Source organism: Aethalodelphis obliquidens, unplaced genomic scaffold (assembly GCF_003676395.1).
Source record: "Aethalodelphis obliquidens isolate GAN/ISIS:26980383/991018 unplaced genomic scaffold, ASM367639v1 scaffold34, whole genome shotgun sequence".
In the NCBI taxonomy this organism is placed as follows: Eukaryota; Metazoa; Chordata; class Mammalia; order Artiodactyla; family Delphinidae; genus Aethalodelphis; species Aethalodelphis obliquidens.
Window position 1 is genome coordinate 17225674 of NW_020837978.1, and position 12081 is coordinate 17237754.

Below are 12081 nucleotides of genomic sequence, written 5' to 3' on the forward strand. Positions count from 1 at the left end.
GAGCTTATGCTTCTTTAAAACATGAGAATAGAAACGTCTGGAGGAAAAAAACAACTTTTAACATATGCATTTACGGAGAGGAAGACTCCTCTGCTCTCGAAAAGCAGAAATCATTGTGCCTCCTTTCTGTTTTCCATTTAACCCTTTTTTTTTTGCACCTGAACATTTTTCTGAGCGATGTGTCCAGCATAAACATCTTGGGATATAATTACATAATGTGTGCAAATAAGACATGGTTCAGACATTCACTGAGCCCTGGTTGGCTGTGTCCTGAACAAGATCGTGCTGTTTCAGGATTGCAACAACAAATCCAGCGCATTGGAAAAAGAAGAAAGGAAGACATTCCTCGAAAAGAGTTGCTTTCATGGTTTAGACATCCACTTTGTGCTTATATGGGCAGACAGAGCTTGGGTGGGAGAGAACTCACTTTGATTTACAGGGCCTTATAAAACATGCTACCCTTTGTACCCAAAGCCACAGACCTGCTGTTAATAGGGCATGGACCCAGAGTTTTTTCTGGTGGTAAAATTTGTAAAACCCAACAATATTCTCTTCGGTAAGCTCCTCAAAGATGGGAGCGAGTCTGTTAACTTCCGTTTGTTTGTTCAGTGTTTGGCACGGGGCCACATGTCCACAAGCCCTCGCACATGTCCACAAGCCCTCGCACATGTCTTTGTTGTTGTTGATGATGATTGAAACCGGGACGAGAGTGAGGAGCAGAGGGGTTTGTTTAGCATGATGGATAGAGGAGAGCTCAGAGAGGGGGAGGGGAAAGATGGATGGGCAGGTCAAGGACGTATTTTGGCAGACGCTACTGCTGTTCTTGAAGAAAAAGGAAAAATGGCTCAACTGATCTTCAAGGAGTGTTCTGGCCTTCTGCTAGGAAACTGGTCCCTGGTTTGAAGGTGTCTGAGATGTACACTGTGATTAGAGGGCGAAAGGTCATCTGTGGCAGAATCCTGTCTTGGCTTTGCTGTCTGCCTACGCTGCTCAGCCTTTTAGGTCAGTCCCAACTCCCTTCCTTTCCTTCCCCTTTTAGTTTCTTCCTTCCTCAACTACTTCTTTAGTGCCTGCTTCTCTTCTAGGCTGTTAAGATACCATTCTTTTCCTTCACGCATATAGAGACCATTTCAGGGGAGGTAGAAGGACCTCACATCAGCATTTTCGTGTGTGAGGAAGCTGAGGCTTGCTTATGGACAGAAGGGGAAAACCTACAACATTTTCTCACGTGCATATTGCATTTTCTTACCCATTTAGTGGAAAAGCATATCAATGGGCCAAACCTCAGCAGTATTGCGGTTTATTATTGTTTAAAATGTATTCATTTAAAGCAATTTTGTTGAGAAAAATTTCACAGTTTGGGGGAGAAGATAGTAGAATCCAGTATGTGGTTGTCTCATTGTTGAGTTATTCTTGAAGTAGCAAGAACAATGAAGAAAAATTTCTCTCAGGTAGTATATTGCAACTGAGCTGAAATTCTACTCTGCACACATATGCTTGTGAAAAGTTACAGTAATTTCGAATTGAAAATCCTGAAAAACCTGTATGTTGCTGTCAATAGTTACCCTAATTCTAGTTTTTGCAGAAAAGATGATTCATAATAGAAGGAAGAAAATATACACAAAGTATATAGTTTGTTATACTTTTAAAAGAGATTTTGCATGCACAAATTACTGTGATTTTAAATATGTATTTTTATTTATTTATTTATTTTTATTTTATTTTTCCGTACGCGGGCCTCTCACTGTTGTGGCCTCTCCCATTGCGGAGCACAGGCTCCGGACGCACAGGCTCAGCGGCTGTGGCTCACGGGCCTAGCCGCTCCGTGGCATGTGGGATCTTCCCGGACCAGGTCATGAACCCGTGTCCCCTGCATCGGCAGGAGGACTCTTAACCACTGCGCCACCAGGGAAGCCCTGTATTTTTATTTTTAAAACGTTCTTTTTTATTGGAATCATAGAGCTCTGTTCAGTGAGAACTTTTTATGCTATATATTGGTCAACAAGCACATTTTCTTCTAAAATGAAGCCCTCCAAACTGATTTTTGCCTCTGTCCCCAGTGTAGTCTTCCTTAGGGCAACTGTAACTTTGTACTACACTCTGGATGGCCGTGGGGTCCTTGTGGCCACAGGAAAAAAATGTCACCCCTCGTGGTTTCCTCACTGCCAGAGGCGGGATGACATCCATCCGTTGTAGGCCCATTTGTTCCAAGAAACAAGTTGTGCCCTTTGCATCTGGAATAGTCCAGTAACCACGGTCAATGGTGTCCCTTCTCAGGTCTGGTAAAGTGACTCTACACTCTGGCTTGTCCGACACTCCCATTGAACACCTGCTATCCCAGTAGAATTACTAGAAGCACCTCTTTCATTCTCTGGGTTTATTGCTGACTTTCCTCAGGTATTAGTAGAGAGAGGCCAGGGTCAAAGTGGGTGTTACATTAAACCCAATACTATTGTATTGGGAGAGAGAAACCATTGTTGTTGGTAACTTAGTAACCATGGGTCTACGCGAATAGGTTTCTGATCTGGGAAGTGGATCTCAATTATTCATTTAAGAGATATTCATTCACCACCTATTTTGCGTCAGATGCTCTTCTAAGTATGGGGAATGTCGATGTGAAGAAAACAGAGTCAAGCCCTAAAGAAGCTTATGTTTTGGCAGGGGAGACTGGCAATGGTGAAAATAAAAAGAGATACGATTTAATGTCAGGTAACAATAAATACCATAAAGAAATAAAGCAGAGTGTGGGGATAGGGGTGTCACCAGTAGTGCGGGGTTAGGTGGAGTGTCCACAGACATCTTCTGACATTTGGACCACCATCATCATTCTCTCAGACAGATCCTGTGCAACACGGAAGGCCTCCTTGAGTTGCCTCACATGCTCCTGGAGTAGCCACAACCCTACAAGGGAAAGGACAGTGATAGCTCAGTGCTATGGCAGTTTGCTTTGTGTGTTATCTTCAGTTGCTCTGAACTTGCTTTCCACATCTTAACTCCGGTCCCAGCCATCCTACACCAAATATTTTCTACTTGGTCCATTCCCCACATTGCACAACCAGTCTGTTTAAAAGCTCTAAGAGGTATGGAGAGAGGTGGGCATTTTAAAATATGGTACAGCAACACTACAGAATGTTTCCCGAGGCTGCTTCCTGTCAGTCACTTGGCTTCTTGGGGAGGCATTCCGGAAAAGTCTTCCTATGCCCCAGGTCTTAGTTCAGAGCTTCCTGCCATCTGAGAGGACTGCTGTGTTTCCTGAACCTTACAGAGTGAAGGGGAATGGGCTCCTATATCCAAAACCTTCAGACTTAAGGGTTTGCCAAGTGCTTTGCAATCTGCCTTTGCATAATTCTTCTCATTATCTCTGGGATGGGGTTTATCGTGCCGGGACTGCACGTCGCTGAATAAATGGAGGGACAGATGGAGGCGGCAGAATGGAGGTGAGGAGCAAGAAATGACATCGCGTTCTGAGCTCTTCCCAGGGACGGTCCGTCTGTGGCCTTCCTGTGGGAACGAGCTTGTGACTGGCAACATGGGATGGGCTTTCAGCAAAAGTCGTGGCATGAGTCAGGTACGTCAGGTGGTGGCCGGGCTGCTGTTTACCTGAAAAGTTTTGAATACAGTCAGATTGTAAATTAACTAAGAGACCCTGCTGTGGATGAGGAATACGATGACTCAAGTCCTCTGGCATGGTGAATCTTCTTGATCTGTATATCATAAAGACTTTTTCCACTTTTTTTTTTTTTTTTTTTTTTTTTTGCGGTACGCGGGCCTCTCATCGCTGCGGCCTCTCCCGCCGCGGAACACAGGCTCTGGACGCGCAGGCCCAGCGGCCATGGCTCCTGGGCCCAGCCGCTCCGCGGCATGCGGGATCCCCCCGAACCGGGGCACGAACCCGCATCCCCTGCATCGGCAGGCGGACTCCCAACCACTGCGCCACCAGAGAAGCCCCATAAAGACTTTTAAAGAAATGGATGGCATTTAAAGCTTTTTGGTAGATGAAGAAAGCCTGAGTGATGAGGGGGTTATTATATGGTGAGTTGGCTCACTATCCCCTCGGGTTTGAATTGCTGACAATGTCTTGAAAGCTGTAGCTGATGGCTGGTTGGTCTGTCCCTATGTTCATTTGCCCATCCATTCATCCATCCACCCATTCGAGTTTGTCACATAGGAAGAGGTTCTGTCACTTCACCAATGGTGTGGTTATTCGGTTTTCTTTTTTTGGCCGCACCGCGCAGCATGTGGGATCTTAGTTCCCAGACCAGGGATCGAACTCATGTCCTCTGCATTGGAAGCGTGGAGTCTTAACCACTGGACCACCAGGGAAGTCCCTGTTCAGTTTTCTTACCTATAGAATAAGAAAACTAGATCATTTTGTCTAGATCATTTAAAGGGTCTTGTTAATTCTAGAATCCTGAGCTTCTTATAATTCGATTATCTGTATGACAGTGGAACGAATACAAACATGAATTAAACCAGGGTCCTGCCTCCCCCAAAAAGCACACGGTGTGGTAGGTGTGCTGACATTAGAGGGGTAGTGATAATGCAGTTAGAGGGTGGGGGGGTGGGCGGAGGAAACCCAGCACAGCTGGGTTAAATTAGGAGGGGACTTTAGAGACGGGAGAGATTATTTTTGGCTGCAGGTGTTAAGGAAGGCTTGGGGGTTAAGGGGATGGGGGCATTTAGTTTGAGGGGGGGGAAGTAACACTAAGTTGATGAGCATGTGTTGATTATCATCCTGGTTTCACTTAAAGTTCACAATGAGATAGCCTTTATCATCCGCATTTCGCAGATGAAGAAACTGAGGCGGGGAAGGAGATGAAGTCACTTGTCCAAAGCCACCGGGCTGTTCAGAGGCAGAGCTGTGATCCAGGAGGAGGGCTTTTAACCCTGGTTTCATCCTTCTGTCTTGAAGGTTGAGTCAGTAGAGAGATGAGGACAGCTGGGCATTTCGGGTGAATAAAAGACCATCCCCATCGGCGTGGCTGGGTGGAAGTGCCTGCACACAGGAGGAACAGCAGGGACGGCAGGGGGCCTGGAGCACCGTGAGCCTCAGGGCTAGTAGTAGAAACCAAGCCCGGGAAGACAGTTTGGGGTCAGGTAGGAGAGGCTCCCTAGTGTCTGGCTACAGGATCTGGTCTTTATTTGGCCCACATGGAGGCTCTGTGCAGGGATGGGACATGATTAAAGGAGTACATTTTAAGATGTTTATGACGGTAAGACCTTCCTGTGATTCTAAAATACTTTCATGCAACTAAGCTCTTTAGTGTGATGCTGAAGAAACTCCCTCCCCAAATGCTTCCTGCAGTCTAAGCCCTTGAGAGTTTTAATCCCAGGGTTTCTGTCCTAAGGAACACCCAGGCCCTGGCTCCACCGTCCTGCCCTTCTGAACATTAGCACTTTAAAAATCCCTGCTCGATTCTTGGGATTTTGAGAAGAAAATTCCTTAATCTTCCTCCTCTCTGCTGTTCCCTCGCTTTTAACCTATTTTCTGCTATTCAAAACTTCTACCTAGATAGACGAATAATAATTAGATGTCCTTTGGCTTTGCTAGTGAAAAATATACCAAAATATTTAGATTAAAACAGTGTAATAACGGCACTAGACAAATACATCCTGGTTACAAGATGAATTCCTCCTTTTCCTTGTTATTCGTGGTATCCTGGGGTGGCCTACTGGAGAAAAAATACTATTTGATTCTCCCTGGGTGGTCAGACAGGACTTGTAAAAACTCTTGTTTGTTTAGTGTTGAGGCTTCAAAGGCACGCAGACTTTCCTACATAAAGATGGACTAAGAAAATAGGAATTTGTTTGAAGTTGCTTTGTATAAAGGGAAATTCAGAGCAACCATCTTCCTTTAGAACTACAAGCTAATGTGATTAGAGGGTCCCTTTTCACCAGGCATCTTTGTTGTTTCCATCTTGGGTCATTACCACCAGTCTGATGGGGAAATCTGTGCTTACGAAAACCATCTTCACCTTTTTTTTTTTAAACCATCATACAAACACATCCTTTCAGTTTTAAAACTACATTTATTGTGCATATTTAGATTTCGTAAGAACTAAAAATCTGAGTGGGGTGTGTGTGTGTGCGTGTGTGTGCGCGCGTGTGTGTGTGTGTGTGTGTGTGTGTGTGTGTGTGTAATTCAGGGCTCTCTGGTGGTGTGTGCTGCCCAAACCTTCCAGGCCACGCGATCTGCACGTTCCAATTAGTAAGGCCCACCTGCTGTGGTATGGGAGAAAAGTTTGGACTGGGGTTAGGGCTGGCTAAATGTAGGGTACTTTTTAGTGCAGGCTTTGCAGAACTCCCTTATTAGCACCTCGGAGTCAATGAGCACTCGGGGAAGCTCGTATCTTGTGCACATTTGGTATTTTCTGCTGTGTGTGGTGTGTTTCGGCCATTTTATTTATCTATACTTTTTCTCATTTCAGAATATTTTAAAAATTTTAAAAAGCTTATTTATTTATTTTTAAAATTGAAGTACAGTTGATTTACAATGTTGTGTTAGCAAAGTGTACAGCAAAGTGATTCAGTTGTACATATCTATTCATAAAATTAATCGTATGTAATGGGGGAGGTTGATCGTGCTGAATTATTTTGAGCCTGGAGGGAGCAGAGCAGCTGTGTCCTACATCAGACCCCTGATCTATCTAATAGGTTGTCTTGCCACCTGATTCACTGGATGAATGTGCGTAGCCAATTATGTGAATCCCTATAAGGAAGGAAGAATGACCTTGAACCCAGAGAGCCAGACAGTTGCTTTATGCAATGCATTCACCCACTGAAGCTGCTTCACTGCCTTGGCCTAATAGGAGTGTCATATTTCTAATCCCTGGAAAATTATTGCTCCTTAAAAAAAATAGCCACGATGTGAAATAGCTGAATCTTTCATGACTTGCCAAGAACTTTGCTTTTGGAAAAAGGTGCTGAGAAAAGTAATTTGGGGATGTTACCTCTAAAAATTTTAAGCAAGCTCAAAACCTCCAAGCTTCTTCCTTGTGTACCCAGACATAACCTACTGGTAGAAACTATGTTTTTCTGTTAAATGAGGGATATTAGAGAAAGGAAAATACAGGTTTTTAAGTAAAAACATTAGAAATATAAGCTAATTTTCCTGGGCATTCTATTGGGCAATTATTTTATAGTCAAGAGCATTTTTACAAAATATCAGATATTTTGAAAAGATAAGTCTGGCACAGAAAACAAACCTAACCCTTGATGTAATCTTGCATGTCTCTTTAAGTCCTGGAGTCAAAGTTCATGGTGGCTTTGATGTGATGCTACCAGTTAACACGATGACATTCGGTAAGTCACCAAGGGTGTCGTGGGAAGAACTTCCCCTTTGGGGTCAGCCAGCTCCTGGTTTTGATCTATGGCTTTGCTACTGCTGGATCTGTGACCTTGGGCACGTTCCCGCACCCTCTCAGCCACAGCCTTCTGTTGCTATCAAGACTACCCTTACTAAAGGGTTTTAGAGGTTAAATGAAATAAGCTATAGAAAAGGACTATCTAGGGTCTAGCATGTATACTGCCATTAGCTCCCTTCTTTTCTTTTGATTACACCCCAGGACTAGTCTTTTCCAGTGTAGCTTTGTACTGTCAGGTTTGGGAGTCACTCTGGAGAACATCCAAAACCCCTTCGTTTTCCAGATAATGAAGTCTGGACCCAGAGAGGGGGAGTGATGTGCTTGCGGTGCTTTAGCGCAGGACTAGCAGAGCTGGCGCTAAAACCGTGCCTCACTGCTTCCAGTTTTACTCAAGGTAGGAGGAGGGCTTAGCACTCTGAGTGTGTCCCTGGCACGCCTCCAGAGCAGTCAAGTCCAAGGCTGGTCTTAGGGCTACAGTTTAAGAAATAATCAGCTTTTCAGATTTTCCTCTAGGTACCTTCAAGGTAGACAAAACCGTGTTCTGAAACCTTACTCTGCTGTGTGCTCCTTCCTTTGACAACTTTTGACTCAGTTTCCTTTTCTCTCCTAGTACTCTCAGGTGACTACAGAAGTGTCAGCGCCCACCATGGTCAGGTAAGAGACTTCCTGGATGGGGAAGATTTCCAGACAAATCCCTAACTCCCTCAGTGGTTACCGCTTGTCCCTTGCTCATTTCTGGGCCGCCCCAAAGATCCTAAGGGCCACCGTTCCCTTGTCTGTTCTCCATTTTGCTTTCCTTTAAGTTTCATTTTTATGCTTTTAGTCTATCACATTTTTGGTTTTATTTTTATACATTCATCCATGCACGCTCTTATGACATAAAACATGCATGGGGATGGTAAATCCTGCCTTCAGGACAAGGGTTGCCCATGAGGAGGGTGGCTGGGTGCAGGGTGGATGTCAACTCTAACTGTAATATTTTAAAAAAAAGATTTTTTCTTCAATACGTATCTCTTAAAGATAAGAACTTTTTTGTTTTTTTTTTGAACTTTTTGTTTTTTAAAACATAAATACAACACTATTTTCACACCTAAAACAATAGTTAACAATAATTCCTTTCATAAAATCTCTAGTCAATGTTCAATATTATTAGAGAGACAGATACTGGAAAAACAAATCTCTTAGGGATGTAAGGCAGTACAGGAGGGCTGTAGTTCCCACTGCTGTCTGGTATAGTTGACAGTTGTTAAGGTAGATCCCAAAGACTTATCATCACAAGGGAAAAATATTTTCTTTCTTTATTTTTGGGGTACCTATATGAGATGATGGGTGTTAACTGGATGTTAAGTAAACTTATTGTGGTAATCATTTCACAATATATGTAAGTCAAATCATTATACTGTACATGTTAAACTTATACAGGGCTGTATGTTAATTATCTCAATAAAACTGGGGGAAAAATAAAAAAATAAAAACAGAAACCTATCTTTGGTAGTTCGAGTATTTGGACGTGCCAGAAGTGTAGTGAGACCGTGGCATTAGCATCACCAGGGAATTTGTTAGAAGTGCAAATAGTTGGACTCTACCCGGAAGGACTGGATCAGAAACTTTGTTGGTGGGGTGTTTTAACAAGCCCTCCAGGTGATTCTAATATTTGGTAGAGTTAGAACCACTGGCCCAAGGAAAATAAAAAATGTATGCTCTCTTCTCAGTTTTAATTTGTCTTTGTGTTTAACACAGCAACATATCCTGAGACCCTCAGAATACCTCAGATGGTATACTTACACCTGGATTGCTGTGGTATAATAGCAAATACATTTTTTGGTCTCCTGGCCAGAGCTCCTAAACGCTCTGTAAGTTCCGAAGACATGAGCAATAGGAGCATCTTTTGTTCTAATATTTGGTTTTCGCTCAAATAACCTGAAACAGCTCTGCAGTGGTGAAGGTGAGAAGACGATCTTTTTTTTTTTTTTTTTTTGCGGTACGCGGGCCTCTCACTGCAGTGGCCTCTCCCGTTGCGGAGCACAGGCTCCGCGATCATGGCTCACGGGCGTAGCCGCTCCGCGGCATGTGGGATCCTCCCCGACCGGGTCACGAACCCCTGTCCCCTGCATAGGCAGGCGGACTCTCAACCACTGCGCCACCAAGTAAGCCCCAAACCGTGTTTTGTTATTCAGAACAAGCTGCTTTCAGCCACTGGGGAGTTTATGTTAATGAGGTGATTTTGGAAAGCCCCTAAATATGGAGGCGGGTTGCCAGGGGAACCAACCTTCTAATTAGGGAATTGGCACTCTTAGCCCCGCCTTCTGACCTCCCGGAAGGCGAGTGGGGCTGGAGGTTGAGTTCCTCAGCGTGGCCAATGATGCAATCAGTCGTGCTCCCCTGCTTACGTGCTTACGCTTACGTAAGGAGACCGCCCTTAAACGCCCTATAAGGCGGGGTTTGGTGAGTCGGTGGGTTCAGTACGTCTTGGTGGGAGTGTGGAGGCCTCACACCTTGCCCTGCGCATTTCTTCTATTTGGCTGACTGTTCCTGGGTTGTACCCTTGATAATAAACCAGTAGTCTGGTAAGTGAACTGTTTTCCTGAGCAGTGTGAGCTGTTCTAGTAAATTGTGGAACCTGAGGGAGGGGTCGTGGGAACCCCTGATTTATAGCTGGTGGGTCAGAAGCCCAGGCCACAACCTGGACTTGGAATTGGCGTCTGCAGTGGGGACCGAACTGCCTTGCGGGCTTGAGCCCTTAGCTAGCGAGGTCTGTGTTAACTTCGAGCAGTTAGTGTCAGAATTGAATTAAGTTATAGGACACCCACTCCGTGTCCGTTGAGAATTGGAAAGTTGCTTGGTGTGGAAAACCCCCACACATTTGGCACCAGAAGTGCTGTGTGAGCAGAGAGAAATGGGAGTTTTGCGTTTCGTTTTTATTGTATTTTATTAAATTAAAAAATATATACAATTTTTAAAGGTTATTTTCCACCTAGTTATTATAACATTGTCTATTCCCTTATTGTACAATACAGCCTTGAGCCTATGTTGTACCCAATAGTTTATACCTCCTACTCCCCAAGCTTTTGCTTTTTATTCCCCAAGATGGCGTCCGGCGTTTCCTCGCCTCCTGGGACGGGTCCCAAGCCTGCTGCCACCTCTAGCTGTGGAGAGCTTCAAACTCAGCCTGCTCCCACGTTAGGAAGTGCAGAGTGCTCGCAGGCGGTGGAAGGAATGACCAGAACTTTCTGGAACAGGACAGCCTGGGTGGAATTAGAGCTCTAATGTCTTTGAGTGGATTTGGGAGAGAAACTGGATGGTATTGTAAAGAGCATATTTCTAAAGCTGTGGCTCTCATCTACTGATTGTGTAGTGGAGCCACCTGGGAGGCTTTTAAGAAACACTGGTCCCCTGGCCTGACTTCAAGAGATTCCAGTTTCAACTGAGGTGGGGGTAGAGGTGGAGGGAGGTGACTGCAAAGGGTCTCAGCACCACCTTGGTTTGAAGGCTCTCCACGTGATTCTAATCGCAGTCCTGGTTCAGCACCACTAGTGAAGACAGGTTTGGTTTGGGACTCAGATGAGAAAGAAGGTAAAGGATCCTGCAAGAGGACACTTTCAGGAGTCCTACCCCTCAGATGAGTAAGTGCTTTTCAAACTGTGGGTCTTAAGCTATTAGCGACTTGATTTGGGGAAGTGTTCTTCCGCCAGTCTTTCACTTTTTTGTTTTTGTTTTCACCTGGTGCTCATCTGTTGCACAGTATTTTTGGCCAGATTGTTCTAGGCCAGGGGACTTGACTAAACTTTGTCCACTCATCTGTAGGTGTGTTGGAGGACACTGTTTCTACTGCATGTAAATGACATCCCCTCTCACCTCTGTGGTTCTCCTTGTGTGAGTGGATAGAGCTCCAGGGAAGGAAGTCAGAGGTACTGATACACATTTTGCAGTGTGAGGCATTCCTTCCCTGCAGTCCCGAAGTTAACCGAAAGGAAAGACTGAGCTGTGTTTGTTGGTTGAGTGTTGAAATATTCCATGGAAAAAGGAAAGGGAAACAAGTTCTACCACTGAATTTTTTTTTTTTTTTTTTTTTGGCAGGGTTTGTCACCTCCCCCCACCAAATTTCTGGCAAGTGCGATTAGAAATTGACTTGCAGGGTTTGCTCACACTAGCTTCCCAAGACATCTCTTGTCCGCTTGCTGCTGACTAGCGGTAGTTAATTTGCTATCTCTCACACGTGTTACCCAAAAATCACAGAACTCATTAGCAATAAACAGCATGAACTTGGTCACATTTGGAGGATTAGCCAGATGTAAATCTGAGTTGCACTTGGGAGGTTTCTGTGCCTCATTTTAAAAATAAATAGAACTCTAGCCTTGAGTAGAAACAGATTTTTTTTTAAATGAAATATCTTACTGGAAAACAAATTTTTTCTCCAGTAAAAATATGTGGAGGAGGTAAGCTTTCCTTGACGCCAGTGCTTATTTGATTTCATGCCCTTCTCCTTGCTGATGGCAGATGTGGCAGAAATAAAGACCCAATTTCATTGTTCACAATGGGAGAAAAATTTAATCAATTCAGGAATTTATTCTTAATTGACAGCAGACGTTTAAAACTTGATTGGTCACAGTCGACTATTTAACGTGCCTTTTAGGAAAATAAACATTTTTGTATTTCCCCAACCGTTCTGTGCACTCATCACTACACACTGCAGGGTATGGAGGTGTTGGCCTTGATG

At 44.2% G+C, this 12081-nt stretch overlaps 1 pseudogene; it reads left to right on the forward strand.

Annotated features, from left to right (window-relative positions):
- The window catches only part of LOC113631615 (uncharacterized), a 315617-nt pseudogene that overhangs the window by 87986 nt on the left and 215550 nt on the right, over nt 1-12081 (forward strand).